Here is a 15,668-nt window from a genome sequence, read left to right as displayed (position 1 = left end):
TAAACTGTTCCTGAAGCTTAACCTACCTCTGGACTTTTAAGTTATAAAAGCCTAATAAACTCTCTTTATGGTTTAAGATAATTTTGAATGTCTTCTTTGTATTTTTGTGTGTTTTAAAGCAAAACTCTCCTAATAGATACCAATCAGTCACTTCCAAGATCACTGTGCAAAAAAGCAGTAACATCCAACTTGTATATAATTTAGCTTCCTAAGAGAATTATTTGGCTCCTGGTCATCTCTTTCCTCAAGCCTCTCACTACCCTATACTAACCAGGCCCAGCTCCCTGTGTCCTTAATACCTGCTTTGAGTCTAGTAAGTTCATTCTGGAGACAATTTTCCTACTTTATAACAGCACAAATTTCTTTGCTCTCTGATCTACCACTGATGTCCATTTTGTCTTGAATTTGTTCACCATGAATCCCAGGTGGCCTACCATGCCAATCTCAGCTCAGCCTCAAGCCTCACCTGAAACTTACATTTGTGGTCAGAACCTCCAGGTCCAACCTTTTCCTTGAAGGAGGTCTGGGAAGGCCTGAGATTCCCGCTATTTGAAACTTCTGAGAGAGGAAATGCCCCTAGAATTGAGGATACTGCTCAACTGTCCAAATTTGGATGAAGTGTCAAGCAGGCCAGCGTTGTGAGGTGAGGATTCTGCTTCCCTGGACATCACCAAGCAGAGATGAGACTGGCACAGATTCAAGATGCTTACGGGAGGCAGTCTGACCTAGGGAGGGAAGCAGGGATAGAACAGTAAAGAGATCTGGGTCTTAATCCCAGCTCTTCCGCCAAGGGCTGTGAGATCTTGGCCAGTTTGCTTAATGTCTCTGTTCCTCATTTGCCTCATCTATAAAATGGGTTTAAATTAGGTTAGGGATTTTGAAACTGGAATTCACAAAGGAATTTCAGGGGGCCAAAGTTTTCTAATGAGGATATCCATAGTTTTCATTTTTTATCAAAGGAGTATGTAACATCAAAAAATGTAAGAACTACAGGCCTAAATATCTTGAAGGTTCTTTCTAGCATTTGGCAATCTGTGATTCTAGATGAGTTAATACAGTGTAATCCCTCTTAAAATCACATTCAAATGCAAGTGCATAATATGCAAATCGAGGAAGTCAAAATCATCCCAAGCTCTTCAATAGTATGTAAAATTGAGTTGTATGTAAATTCAGATTGCATATATTACCCCATACTAACATTGAGAACCACTGAGTTAGGCTTGAAAAGAAACAAAGAGAGATTCTATATGCAGGCACTGGGGTGCTCAAACTACTCTCCTTTAAAACAACTATTACCCAGACCCCCAAATCAAAACTTACACTGTAAAATAAAGTTTACATCACTTTTGGGGTGTACATACAAGATGCTGGTGGAGCAGAGGAGAAGCCCTGGGACCGTGTAGAAGGGACTCAGGGTAGCAGGGAAGGCTCCGGAGGAGGTGATATGAGGGCAAGGAAGGGTGTTCGAGGCGGAGGGGAGAGTGAGCAGAGACATACTGACATGGACGTTTGGGGTGCTGGAGGGACTGGGGAAGTCCACGTGGGAAGAGAGGCGACATGCTGGGGGTGAGAGTGGGGCTGAATGTTCAGGCTCTGTGAGCTTTGTTAAGGGCTTTGCACCCACAATGGGAGGCGGGACACACAGTGTATCTACACAGGTGGGATGTCAATCAAAGCTCCTCTGGGCAAACAGCACAGGCCTCCTGGAGGGACCACAGCCTGGCTTGGTCTTAGGTGGGCTGGGGACAACCTGACTGCAGAGTCCCTCTGACTCTGCCCAGAGGAATGGCCGGAGGGAAATAAAGGCTTCCTCTTGGAGAAGTGAAGTTCACTCAGCCAGGAGTGGCTTACTGGCCTAATGGTGCAGCTCTGTGAGAAATCAACGGAAACGGTCTTTTTACTTACGCATTGGTTATCTATTGCTGCATAACAAATAACCCCTCAATTTAGAAGTTTCCAACAACAAATACTTGTTATCTCACAGTTTCTGTGGGTCAGGAACTTGGGAGCTGCTTAGCAGAGAGCTTCTGGTTCGGGTCTCTCAGGAGGTGGCAGTCAAGATGCTAACTGGGGTTGCATCCTCTGAAGGCTGGACGGGAGCCCCCTGATGGCTCAGTCATGTGGCTGTTGACAGGAGGCCTCAGTTCCTCACCCCATGGGCCTCTCCATGTAGGGCCACTTGAGTGACCTCACAACACTGCTGGCTCCTCTCAGAGCAGAGAACCATGGCTCCTAAATCCTAATCTTGTATGTCACATACTTTCACATCTGCCACATTCTGTCCACTGTAAGTGAGTCTCTATATTCAGCTCACACTTAGGGGCGGGGAATTAGGCTCCATCTTTTGAAGGGAGGGATATTAAAGCTTATTAGACATACTTTAAAACCACCATAATCAGATCTAGAATAGTGATTTTAGGGATTTTTTAGGTGGGACAGTCTAGGTAGGAACTATATCTCTAGGTTAATGATTCTCAGGTTTTGCTGTGAATATCATCTGGGGATTCCTTGTTAAGAGTAAAGATCCCTGTGTCCACCTCCACGAGAGTCCACATTGGGAGCTGGGGACCAGAAATTGGCGTTTTTGAATAAGTCCCTCAGGATATTCTAATGCAGGTTATTGGGGTCCAGGAATCTGCATTTGACAAGTCCCCGAAGTTATTCTGATGCTGGTAATCTGTAAAAATAATGCCACTGGAATTGGCATAAATGCTAACTGGAACGGCAGTGTTGGAAATTTCAGGAACTGAGAGTAAACATGTGGACAGATGGGTCAGAGGCTGGAGGGGCACCTGGGCCCAACTCACCATGCATACACTCCCAACAGAGTGTCACAATCTGTTTCCCACTCTCCCAGACAGAGTCCCAGGAAGCTTCCCAACCCAGCACTCCAGACGGCCACCTCCAGTCATACAGAGTTGGCCTGAGACTTGAAATCTACTTGCCATCCCTGATTCAAAGCCACAGGTCCAGGAATCTGCCTTGTTGAGAAAATCCTGACAAGAAAGCGATTTGTCTAGCATGCCCAGAGAGGAGCAGAGCAGAGCTGTCACGTGTTGTGCAAATGAATGGGGACGATGGGTGGGAGGGGGATGGGACCTCCGTGGGCACTCAGCCCTGGGAACCTGTGGTCTGAGTCACACACTGGGCCACTCGGCACAGAGGCGATGCTCCCCTGATGAGGAGCAGGGTTCACGGGGTGGCCCAGGAGGTGGCCCTTTGTCTAACGCTGTCTGGTTCTTCATCCGTGCTGTCAGGAAACTTGCCGGGAGCCCCTGTGAGTTTCCAGCCATTGTCTGGGCCCCTCTTGCCCTCTTTTTATGGGATGGTTTATGTCTGCTCCTCGGCCCTGGGAGTTGCTAAGCAGCGGCTGGAGCTTTTCTGTTTTAAGCAGGGACACTATTGTCTCTCTCTTTCTCTCCCATAAGGAGCCATGACCCAGGTGGTTACAAAACTGCTGCCTGAGTCTGTAGCGTTATTGGTCCATAAAAGGGCAAAGAACACACAGAGCCACCATACAGCATGAGGGGCAGGTGAGGGTGTCAGAGCCCCATCATTTACACAGAGGCAAAGCCTCCTGCAAGTTCACCTCCGCCCCTCTGGGATCTGACCGCCCTCGGGGTGGGCGTGGCTTCCCGGGCAAGAAGCCTGGCCTCAGACACATTTGCCCACAGGGTTTTGTGGTTTTCACGTGCTGGGTTTTTACCCAAGCTTCAGAAGCAGGGAAACTGTTCCCAAAGAGGCCCAGCTTGACATGGCATTGGCTTGAACCCCTGGAAGGTCTTCTCTCCAAAACCTTCTTCCCTTCTGCCACTTTCCTTCAACCAAACAAACCATTTCTAAGACAACTGTAACTGTAATTTCCTCCACCTCTCACCCCACACTTAATCATGCTCTTTGTTTAAAAAAAAAAAGGTTAGAAAACAGAAGTATGGAGAAAAATTCACCCAAAGATAATGAATGTTACCATCTTGAAATATTCCTTCTCAACGCTTGCGTTCTCTGTGTGTGTGTGTGCGTGTGTGTGTGTACAGTTGACCCTTGAACAACACAGGGGTTAGGGACGCTGACCTCCTATGCAGGTGAAAATCCTCATACTGGTATCTCTGTCTCAGAAACAAAGGAATTGATAAATGACTCACCCAAGGGCAGACAGTTGAAACAGTTTGGACAGAATCAGAACTCAAACCCCAGTTCCTTTGATTCCACATATGGTGACCTCTAATCGAACATAAACTTTTCTCCACACTCAGTTCATTTAAAGATCTGAAAATGAAAGTACAGGTACTGTACTTATGACCCAAAAAATCCATGTATAGATGAACCCTCGTGTAAGTGGATTTTCGAAGTTCAAACATGTTATTCAAGGGTGAACTGCATATATTAAACTGTTGATACTTTGGGTAGGATGATTCTTTGTTGTGGGGCTGTCTTGTGCATTGTAAGATGTTTAGCAGCGTCCCTGGCCTCTACATTTGTGACAACCAAATATGTTTGTTGGCTTTGCCAAATGTCCCCTGAGGGGCAAAATCACCCTTAGTTTAAAATCACCCATTATACATACATGCACAAACACAACATTTACAAAATGGAATCCTATTGCAAATACAGTCTTATCTTTTTCTTTTTTTTTTAATTTACTGTGGCATGAACTCGTCCCACGTCAGCTGTTAGAAATCTACTGTATTATCTGCAATGGCCACAGAGCTGTCCATCATCTGGACTCACATGTGAAGTAACCTAAAGCACCAATCTGTCACTACTGGACCTTGTGTGTAAAACTGAAATTATGCTGCACACACTGCATTATAAGCTGCTTTTAAAATTTCAGATGTCATGAACGTCCTTCCACGTCCATGTCTCTAAACCTCGCTTCCTCATCTGTACAATGGGGGTGCACTGTGAGTGAACGAATGACCAGAATGGGGGCCCATGCCCAGCACAGAGAACGCCCTCAACAGAGGACGAGGGCTGTATAGCTCAGGTCCTCGCTGTGATCACCACGTCCTGGCTGTTCACTGGCTCTTAGTGGCCATCTCTCCCACGGAGGCACCATGCATTCATAAATTGCCCACAATGACGGACTTTTGGGTGGTTTCCGAATTTTCATGCTCATAAATGACCCTACCGTTAATATAATCATAGACAGTTTCTTCTGATGTTTTGAGAAACCGGTGAAAGAGAAGCAGCTAACCCACATGGGCTAACTCAGAACCAGTGAAGCAAAAGACTGATGGTTTATTTCACGGCCCAGTTCTAGAAGTGTCAGTCAATGTTAGGCCCCACCCACCCTGCCCCCTCAGGCCCTGCTAGTTCGTCTGGTCCTGAGTCAAGATGCTGACCCTGGGGCTCGGCTCCTGGGCTAAACGCTGGATTTTTTTTCTGCTTTAATGTCAAGCCCAAGCCCTCTTCGTCCTGCCTTGAGACCACCCCAGGGTGGTATTCAAACACTGCCAGATTCCCCCTCTATTCTTTTCTATTTGTTTTTAAGTTACAGGTGCGCAATATTTGATGTACACAAAGCTTGTGTGTGCGTGTGTGCGCGTGTGCGCGCGCGCGCGCAAGTGTACATGTGGGGGAAGTGAATTTGTACAGTTTAAAGAGCGATAACAAGATAAATATCCCTGTACCTACCACCCAGATCAAGAAACACAGACCCAGCCTCTCCTGCAGGGAGCTTGCCTAGGGGGTGTGGAGTGGATGGACAGGAGCCTCTGGGAACAGTGGAGTCAGCAAAACAGACCCCACCCGGGTTCTGGCCACTTGTCCCTGCGGCTCTGTGGCCCTGGGGGTTAGTTAACTCTGAGAGCTTCAGTCCCTCAACTTTGAAATGGAAGATTGTTTCATTGAATAAATGAGCTGCTCTTTCTGATAAACCCTGAGTCGTGTCTGGTGTCTGAGGAGGTGCCCAAGCACAGAAGCTGTTGTATTTACCATGGTGGAGCGTTTCTGGATGGGGAATTCAGAAATGCAGTGCTGGCCTGGCCCCGCCAGTCCTGACTGTGTGACTCCAGGCACGCCAAGTCCTGCACATCGGTTTCCCCAGGTCGGGGAGTCAGGGGAAAGAGGGCAGCCTCTCCAGGAAGTGTCAAACCTCCTTTCTCTCCAGCCCTGGCCCTTTTGGAATTATGCTAATTATTAAGCCAAGGGAAATGGGTTAGAATGAAGCAAGAACTTCCTACGAGGGTCAGTAGGCAGTGCCCTTAGCTACATCCTAGAAAAAGAGAATGCGACTGGCCCAAGGTTACTGATGATGGCATTTTCAGCCCTTATGCTGGGGGCTCTGTGCTTGAGAAGCACGCTGACCCTGATGAATGGGGCGAGGACACTTGTGGGAGTCCTCGAGCTAAAGCCTGGGCATTGGGTAACTTTGAGTGACATCCCTGCCTCCTGCTCTTCTGCCCCCTTCCCTTCTGCTCACACCCTGGTCCTTGGTACCCCCGGGTCTTCCCAGGGCTGTCTGGTCTCTCAGAGTCGGAATTCGATGGTGAGTGTGACTCTCCTTCCTTAGGAGGGACTAGCTTCCTGCCGGGGCTCTGAGCTTGTCAAGCCTCTCGTGTGGTCACCGTGCGCTCACTCACTCGTCAGCTCTGAACGTATCTGCTTCCTCGCTCCTCTGGGCCTAACTACCCACCTTTCCTACAGTGCACTGGCTTTCAGAGGCAAACAACTCCGCCAGTGGCCAGAAAACAACACTGGTAAGACAGAGGCTCCAAAGGAAAAGACTCTGGGCCTGATAAGGTCTTTCTGTGGATCCAGTGATAACATCTGTTTATCCCCAGGCCTCTTCTGCAAACCCCTGAAGGCCTCCTCTTCTCTGTTCCAGACACAAATTCCTTCCAGTCTTGGGGAGAAGGACAACACATCAAAAATCTCCTGGCAAGAGGCAACAACCACAACACATCCCTGCAAAATCCCAGCTTGGCCCTGATTGCTGCTCTGAATAGTGGTGCTAATGCAGAGAGGAGGAGTGATTTTACACCCGAAGAAGGGCTATTTTTATTACCTCCCATGAAAAGAAGAACGAGGGCTCCACTCGCTGCTTCTGACAGTGTCTGGATCCGACAGACCAAAAAGGAAATGTTTCCTGTTGACAAGAATTTTCGAGTTACTCCCATTGGCCATGTTTACTTTTTTCTGACTTTTGTTGAAATCTCTGCTCTGGATCTCTCCCTGAGGAGAACAGGAGCTACGTGAACTCATGGTTACACCTCCGTGAGGCCACCAACCCTCCACAGGTTTGCTGTCAGACTCCGATTTGGCCATCATGTTTATTTTGGCTACCACCAAGGGTCTCTGCTTCATCCTCTTAGTTACACCCATAAGCCTGGGGTAGGGGTGGGGTTAATAAAGGCTGTAACAAGAAAGGAAGTCTTACTTAGCTGTGTCCATGTAGAGTCAGAGGAAGAGCAAAATGTTATTTATTTTTCCCAGCAAGTCATCCTTTGGCACTGGGAACCTCCTAGTGCTCTGGTCTCCCTGGCTCCCCACCTCCCACCGCCCTCCGTTCCCAGTCCTGCCAAGGTCTCCACACCACCCCCCGCCCTGCTCTGCTCTTCTGGGAACTGTATCCGTGTGGAGAAGAAGAGAGTGGGGTGGGGGCAGAGAACCTTGTCTTCCCCCAATACTGCAGGTGCTGCTTCTGCGATGTTCCATGCAGCGTGCAGCTGAGAGTGGGGCATCACGGCAGGGGACAGGATGCAGCTTGCCCTGAAGACTGGGGAAGAGGAATGGTCTTACACCAAACCAGCACTAACAGCAGAGGCGGGTGACAATATCTAGGAGAGTTTTTGTCTGATAGGTATGAAAACGAGCAAGGTTAACGGTGGGAAATACGTGTCAGGCCTGTGTGTGCCATGAGGCGGCAGAGGGAGTGTGTGACAACGGCTGATGCTTTTATGAGAACTGTGGATGCTACGGGGACAGTCATGGCCGCCCAGCTGGGCGCTGAATTAAGCCATTTGGGTTTAATTCCACAAGATGTTCAAGCCTTTGGTCAATATTCACTACTTTTGGTGTAAACCTTCAAGCTCAAGAGTGCCTGCGCTTGGTTTAATGCTCTGTTGTTGCTGTCTGACATGCACAGTGATTTTTGAACAAGGGGCCTACATTTTCATTTTGTACTGGGCCCCGCAACTTCTGCAGCTGGTCCTGGACACCAGGGATAGTCACTGGATTTCCCAGACCTGGATTTGGGGTTACACTTTCTTTTCCTTCCAATTAAGACAAAACTTAAGAACTAGACTGACAGGGGCACACTTGGTGGACCCAGAGGGAGGAGTCCACCCTCCTGCTCCACTGCAGGGCTCTCAGGGAAAGGGGTCTGAAGGATAGGGGGCGCGGGGGGGGGGGCAGCTGTGCACCTTCAGCTGTTTTACCCGGGAGCCCTCCAGCGCCCCGTACTCTGGTCACAATACTTATCCCTCTGCTAGAAGCACATGATGGAAACTTCCTCACCTCCTAGTCCTAAGGAGTCTATTCCATTGTGTTCATTCGGCATGAATTTAATGGCTATTCACTGTGTCCACAGGGCACTGTGGGCAGGGACCAGCAGGAGGGTGCAAAGACACACTGTCCTACACCTATAGAGGACATTACTGGGGCAACTGGGGAAATGTGAGTCTAGACTGTAGAGTAGATAGCATTGTATCAGTGTTACTTCCCGGAGTGTGATCATGGAATTGCTGGTTACGTAGGAGAGGATCCCTTATTCTGGCAGACACGTGCTGAAGGATGTGAGGTGACATTTCATCAAGTCTGCAACTTACTTTCAGATGCGTCAGTAAAAAAATACATATGTAAATACATATTCACATAAAATGTATCAGAGCTTTCTAAGAGAAATGCATGTTTGCCTTATAAATGTCTCCTACTGAAGGGTCTAAATATACACCTATTTGTCCTGAATAGATTATAAAATATAATAAAGCAAAAAATATAGTTAAGTAATATACATTAGATTATATATATATTTTATAATTATAATATAAATAAAAATGCAAATGTATATATATTAAGAGAGATTTGAGAGAGAGGGAGAAGAAGAGATAAAGCAATTGTGGGAAAATGATATAGATTGGTGAAACTGGCTGAAAGGGTATATATTCTTTCAATGTCTCTTTGGTTTGAAATTTTTCTAAATAATACGTTGCAAGGGGAAGTACACTCTCTCTCCCAGTGAGGTTATCATCACGGGGAGGCAAGATATCCATCTGTCATAGTTTGGGTTTCCCCAGAAACAGACCCTGAGATAAAGATCAAGTGTAATCGTTTATTTGGGGTGTGATCCTGGGAAACACCACTGGGGAAGTGAGACCAGGGGACGATGCCAATACAGAGAACACTTCCTGGCCAGCTTAAAGGGAGCTTCATCCCACCAGGGAACTCTGGAGTCGTGTAGAACATCCCGGAAGAGAGCTGGGGGATTTCTACACCAGTGCAGTCACAGGCTGGGAGCTACTCCCATGGGTGTTGGCGGGGAGAGCTGGGGCCGCCCGAGAAAGGCTCCCAGAGGCTCGGCAGTGGACTGGGCTCGGCCATGGTCAGCCTGGCTCCCCCTCCTCCGTCATCCATCCATTCACTCATCCACCCAATTCCTACCTAGTGTCCACCAGGGGCCAGGTCCTGCGTTAGGCTCTGGGGAATTATTCACATGTATTAAGACACATACAACCCCTGCAACCACAAGGGAATGAAAACAAGTGGGGGAAACAGAAAGCCAGGATATAGGAATTGACAAGAGTAGGGGAATTACAACCATCCATTCAGCTACTCCTCAAATGTTTACTAAGCACCTACCACGTGTTGGTCACAATTCTCGACATGGGGCACCCGTAGAGGAAACAAGAATTGTAGGTTCTCCAGCAATTGATTTTTTTTTAAAGAAAAATCTAATCAAAATCCTACTGCTGCAGATGAGTGATGAAGCACTGAAGTCCAATGGCAGAGACGTGGAATGGCCCCATCACTCGCATGTAGTTAGAGAAGGCTCCCTTCTCCCCTCCCACTACCCCACTGTGCCCAGAGCACTAACCCTGCCTGTGAAATGACCCAGAGGAATGTCCTTCCAAGAACTGAATTTGCTCCTGAAGCAGCTGCTGCAGAAGGGAGCATTCTGCCTTGGTTCTCAGGACCCGGCTCTTCTGAGTGGTGTGACACCTGTAAGGGCCCTGATGCACCCCAGGGGGAGGACAGGGGCCCGGGGTCCACCTCTAGACATCACACCACCTCCTTGCCTGCCCGGCAACCTCTGGTACTCCCAAATGTTGCCCCCAATCACATGGAAATAGAGACAAAACCAAAGCTGGTTCCATTCCCTTCTAAACGCCAGTTGAAATATTAGTACAAGATTCGTCATTTAACTGATGTCAGCAGAATGTTGTGTGATTTCAGCATCAAACACATCGCTCTTTGGTCACAGTGTCCCTCCGTCCATCAGAAAACAAAGACAGAGATAAGTGTATGGCACGAGCTGCAGACATCAAACCTGAGGATTTGGGGATTTGGGAGTTGCAGCTGTTGTTACGGGGAAAAGAAAGAGACAGGAGATGCAGCTTTGAGGATTGCAAACCTATTGTTCTGAGTTGTTTTTTCCCAACGTGGTGTGGAATGAATCCTTTTCTTTCTGTCAAGCTTTTATTGCTTTGCTATAATTTGGATGAGGGGGGAAACCAGCACTTTTTAATAAGAAGCCTGAAAAAGCCATCCGTGTGGGCTCCATGCTGGTTTCTGAATGGTGCCTGGTGGGCTGGTGGTGGTGGGAAAGGCAGCAGTGGGAGGTGGGCTCCACCCCGCCCTTCACTGGCCCGGCTCTGGGCAGCCCAGCCCAACGGCTGTTCCAGGCTCAAAGGCCACCTCAAAGCTTCTCCTCTGTCTCATCTGCAAACATTCTGTCTCCGGGTCCTGTGGGCCTTGCATCTGTCTACCTAGGCCAGCACAGCCCCTAGCTGACCTTTGGCCTCAGGCCATCCCCCACCTCCAGCCTCTCCGCACAGCAGGCTCGGGGAGCCTCCAACAGCGCACATCTGTTCCTGGAGGCATCCCAGCCCAGACCTCCTGTGCCCCTCAGGATGAAGCCCTCACTACTTGGCACGGCCCCGAAGCCCCCACGATGCTCCACCTCCCAGCCTCGTCTCTCCCTTCCTCCTTGACACCCAGGCACACCTGCTGCCTGCTCTGTTGGGAAGACACCAAGCCATGTACAGATGCTGTTCCCTCTACCTGGAAAGGACTTCTTCCTTCCAGTCCCTCTCATGGTCTCAGACCCTCTTTTCACTGAACCAATTTTTCCTCCTCTTTCTAGACTTGGCCTAGATGCCACTTCCTCCAGCTGGGCATCTCTGAGCCTTTACACTTGGGTGAGCTGCTCCTCCCATGTGCCTCTGCTGCCCCTGTCACAACCTCGCCTCACCAGCAGGGCTTGCCTTCTCCCACGTCCACTCTGCAAATGAGTCGGCATTTGCAGGGAACACTTTTCCATTGGATGTCGTCAAAAAACTCTCAGAATCAAACAGTCCAGGCAATAAACAGCTCACCGAACAGTCTCCTGAACCCTGAGCCCCAAAAGGGAGAATAAATTGGAGTTATTAAGATCATCCTGTTCGCCTAACTGACCCAGACAGCCCCGTGTCACGGGGCCTACACCGTCACAAGAGGTGTCCCTCTTCCCCATGCTGGAGACATGATTTTTAAATTTGTTTCCTCACTTTCCCCAAATCTGGCTTCCATTAGAGAACTATTTCCCAAATTAACCTCTGTGCCCTCTCAAGTAAAGAATGCGAGAGATTTCCACCGACTATTTTCTCCTGTTTCCAACATGCCACATGTGTTTAAAAGGAGGCAGTGATTTCCAGGCGAGAAGTGGTTTGGGAAGGGATCTTCTCAGCAACTGGTCTTTGAAAATCTGCACAGAATTTTTTTTTTAACAAGAGACACCCCTTTGCTCCCCAAATGGTCTCTCATGTTGCCATCCTGAGGCCAATGCTTAATTGATGCTGAGGAATTTCACATTAAATTACCTTCCAGGTGCTGAGCAAGTGGAAAAATGATGTCCTCGGAGCCAAGAGGCTAGGTGGTGGGGGACCAGGGTAACGGTTGAACTTTATCTGTGTTCGTGAGGAGAGATCAAATAAGTCACTGGTGGCCCCAGCAATGGTGAGTTATCATTCTCCACACTTGTTAAGAAAAAGGTCAGAACACAGGGTGGTGATCATGCATTCAAAGCCCACATTCATTCTCCCCAGAAATGATTTTCTTAGCCGTGGCCTCTGGAATCAGACCTACCGGGTTATTTTTTTGAAGGCAGCACTAAGCACATGTTCGTGGAAAAGTTTCAAGTCCAAAGTGTCACTTCAGAAACCATGAACTCAGTTTCTAACCCAGGCATCTAGATAAATGGACACAGACTACGAGCTTAGAATCAGAAGCACATCTCTTCTGGAAAGGAAGTGCCGCCAAATTCCCACTCCTCTAGCCACACTCCTCTGTACTAACTCGGGACTTGGCCGTGAGATTCAATTTGAAAAGTGCTTGTGCCCTGGCACTTTGCCTCTCCTGCTGCTCTTTGAAACCCTGAGTCTTCCATCGGAACAAGCTGGGGCTCATCTATGGGAGGAGGAGAGGCCACACGGAGCAGAGAAGAACCAGTCCAGGTAAGTCCCTTCAGGACCAACTAGCCTGCTTACTGCTGGGTATGTGAGTGAGGCCATGCTAGATCAGGAAGCCCCCAATGAGCCCCCAGCTGATCACAGAGGTAAGCCAGCAAGATGATGCACCACCCAACTGACCCACAGAATTATAAAAAATGAGTTTGTTGTTTTAAGCCAGTAAGGTGGTTTGCAAAACACATTCATTCATCCCTTTGTTCATTTCACAAGTATCTGCTGAGTACTCCTACCGGGTGGCTGTGACAGGCATAAAGGCAAGTGAGACTTACCCATGAGGCCCATGAAGCCAAAGATGCAGCTTATAAGTCTCTGTGTCCCAGGCCTAATACAGCCTGGCAAATAGGAGATACTCAAAAACTTTGTCTTGTAAACACATGATTTGGGATAAATCCCAAGGGAAGAATTATAGACCTCAAGCTTTGAATGCACATATTGCTTGACTCAGCAATTCTACTTGAAGGAAATATTTTCAGGATGTGTGCAAAAATTTAATTACAAGAATGTCCTATCATAGCCTTGTTTACAGTGGCTTCATGTGCTTTGGTTGAAAATCCATTGGTTGCAATGGTGGTTTGGTCTCTATGAGAGTGTGGTTGCAAAAAATAGTACCAGCTGTGGGTATGGTTAATTGTGGTCCATGGTGGGGTAGCTTTATGTCCTTTTTGTATCTTTAGACACAAAACATTTAAATATCTTTCAGAAATTTGTATTTTTTTTCTACTTTTGAAATTTCAGATTCCCTTTGAGTCCATTAAGTATGCTCTGGGCTGCTAAAAAGAAGTAGCAGCAGCAGAAAATGTTTTTTATGTCTATCAACAGGGAGTTGGTTGAGCGGCAACAGAAGCATAAAATGATGCTCAGCATTATATGGAATATGGTCAAGATAAGGTAGGTGTATATGTCTCTGTTTAAATCAAAAGATGGTCAGGATTGTCCAGAGAAACAGAAGACACAGAAGACAGAAGAGAAGGAGAGACAGAGAGAGAGATTTTTAAGAAATTGGCTCACATGATTTGTGGGGACTGCCAAATCTTCATTTGTAGGATCGGCTGGCAGGCTAGAAACTCAGATAGAAGTTGCTATTATAGTCTTGAATCTGAAATATGTAGGGCAGGCTGGAAACTGAGGCAAGATTTCTATGCTACAGCCTCAAGGCTGAATTCCTTCTTCTGTAGACATTTCAGCTTTTGATCTTAAGGCCCACCCAAATTATTAAGGGAAATTGCCTTTACTTAAAATCAAAGCCTAGAAGATGTGAGCCACAGCTACGAAATAACTTCCCAGCAGTGTCTAGATCAGTGTGTGGCCAAACCCCCGGGCACCGCAGTGTAGCCAAGTCAACATATAAAATGTAACAGCATTGTTGAGGTGTAAGTTTTTTTTTAAAAACCCAGTCACAAAACAGAATAGTCCTATTTGTAAAGATAAAAAGTAATAACATATATGTACAGAAATGAGAAAAGGTATACACCAATATGTTAATAATGGTTGTCTTTGGGAGGGTCGGACAATTGTGGGTCTCACTCCTCTGTTTGTCTGGTTTTTCTGTTTTGCCTGCAAAGAGAAGGCTTTGCTACTGAAAGAAAACAAATAAATAAAAGGGAACATTGAATTAAGGAAAAGAATCTTGCCAGCACCTTTCAGCCAAAGACCACCAGGAACAGGCTTGCCATCTAACAAGTGGGGTTTATTACTGTTGTAATGAGGGAGAAGGCACACCATGGATGTTAGAAACAATCCACTGACAAATCTGGGCTTCAGCTGGGGAGTCTGGGGGAAGGTCTAAGGAAGAAGGCTCACTCCACACTGGGTGCTGTCAGAAAGCTGCAATTCTATGATTAGGTAGCACAGTGAGTATGACCTACATGGAAAGTAGACTAAAGCTATAAAACAGCAACCATCTCTTCTGTTAGCTGAGAGGCGGAGAGGTTTGGTCTTCCGTGGGATGCACCGTGACCTTGACTGCAGAATGACCTTGTCTGATACTGATGTTCTGTGAGATTGTGTCTGAACAACAGGACACCAACACGGCTGTGAGTGTCAGACCATTTCCTGGATGTCAGAGGTTGCTTTTTTTCCCTTCTCACTCTGGATAGGGATAAAAGTAGGAACTTTATTTGCACTTAAAAAAGAAAAATCAGTTTTATTTTTGGTGACTGATTCTTTTCCCATTTACTTAACCATGTACTCCTGAAAGTTTTTATTTAGCAAACTGAACGAAGATTAATTTTTCAGTCACTGGCGCACACATCATAAATTTTGAGTGCTCTGTATAAGGCAGGAAATGATCAACACTCAGGCTGTCTCCATCTTTTTAGGTGACGGTTGAATAGGCTGTTTCCTTCTTAATCCAATCACAAACAGAGCGTTGTTGATGGGAAATATGAAGACACTTAAAAGTAGAAAAGTAAAAAACAAAAGCTTTACATTAAAAAAAATAGATGATATTGCTGAAAGATGCATAAAAAGTTGCAAAATCATTTTAGGCAAAATTTCCCTTTTGCACACAAAAATCTCCTCTTTGAAAAAACATAGGGACTAAAAAATTTTCATTATCAATAAACTCAACATTGTAACCACACTGACAGGTTAATCAATTTGCTTTTGGCCAGACTGCTATTGACCAAATTGTCTGCTCTGATGTGTAACAGTAAAACATTGGAAATAACCTAAACGTCCGACAAGAAGGTTAATAAAGCATGCTAAATAAATCACGGCTTGTCAATACAATGAAAGCCATGCATTCATTTAAAGCAATGTAAATACGCATTTATTGCAAAGGGAGTAAATGAATTCTTCTGAACATTTAAGAAAAGAGTTACAATTGGGCATAAATAAGCCCAATTTAGTTGACCATGTGGCAAATTCTAGGAATTTAACCAACAGGGATGGACCCTCTTCTCTCTTTAAAAATCACCAGCGTTTCCACTGTTTATACAGTTTGTTAAACCTGGTATTTCCTAAATATTCTTTCCTTGCTATTTCATAACATAAGTACCAAGT

General features: G+C 46.6%; 1 long non-coding RNA gene across 1 annotated transcript in view; it reads right to left on the bottom strand.

Annotated features, from left to right (window-relative positions):
- Positions 1 to 286: 286 nt before the first annotated feature.
- LOC135323337 (uncharacterized) overlaps positions 287 to 15,668 on the bottom strand; it is a 119,770-nt gene continuing 104,388 nt past the window's right edge. Inside the window, exons 4-5 of the long non-coding RNA XR_010384799.1 lie at positions 7,007 to 7,087; positions 287 to 725 (exon numbers count right to left, since the gene is read on the bottom strand). This is a non-coding gene — a long non-coding RNA (uncharacterized LOC135323337). The remainder of the gene's footprint in view (positions 726 to 7,006; positions 7,088 to 15,668) is intronic.

The sequence above is a fragment of the Camelus dromedarius genome, chromosome 17, assembly GCF_036321535.1.
Source record: "Camelus dromedarius isolate mCamDro1 chromosome 17, mCamDro1.pat, whole genome shotgun sequence".
NCBI lineage: Eukaryota > Metazoa > Chordata > Mammalia > Artiodactyla > Camelidae > Camelus > Camelus dromedarius.
This window is presented reverse-complemented; position numbering and strand designations above follow the sequence as displayed.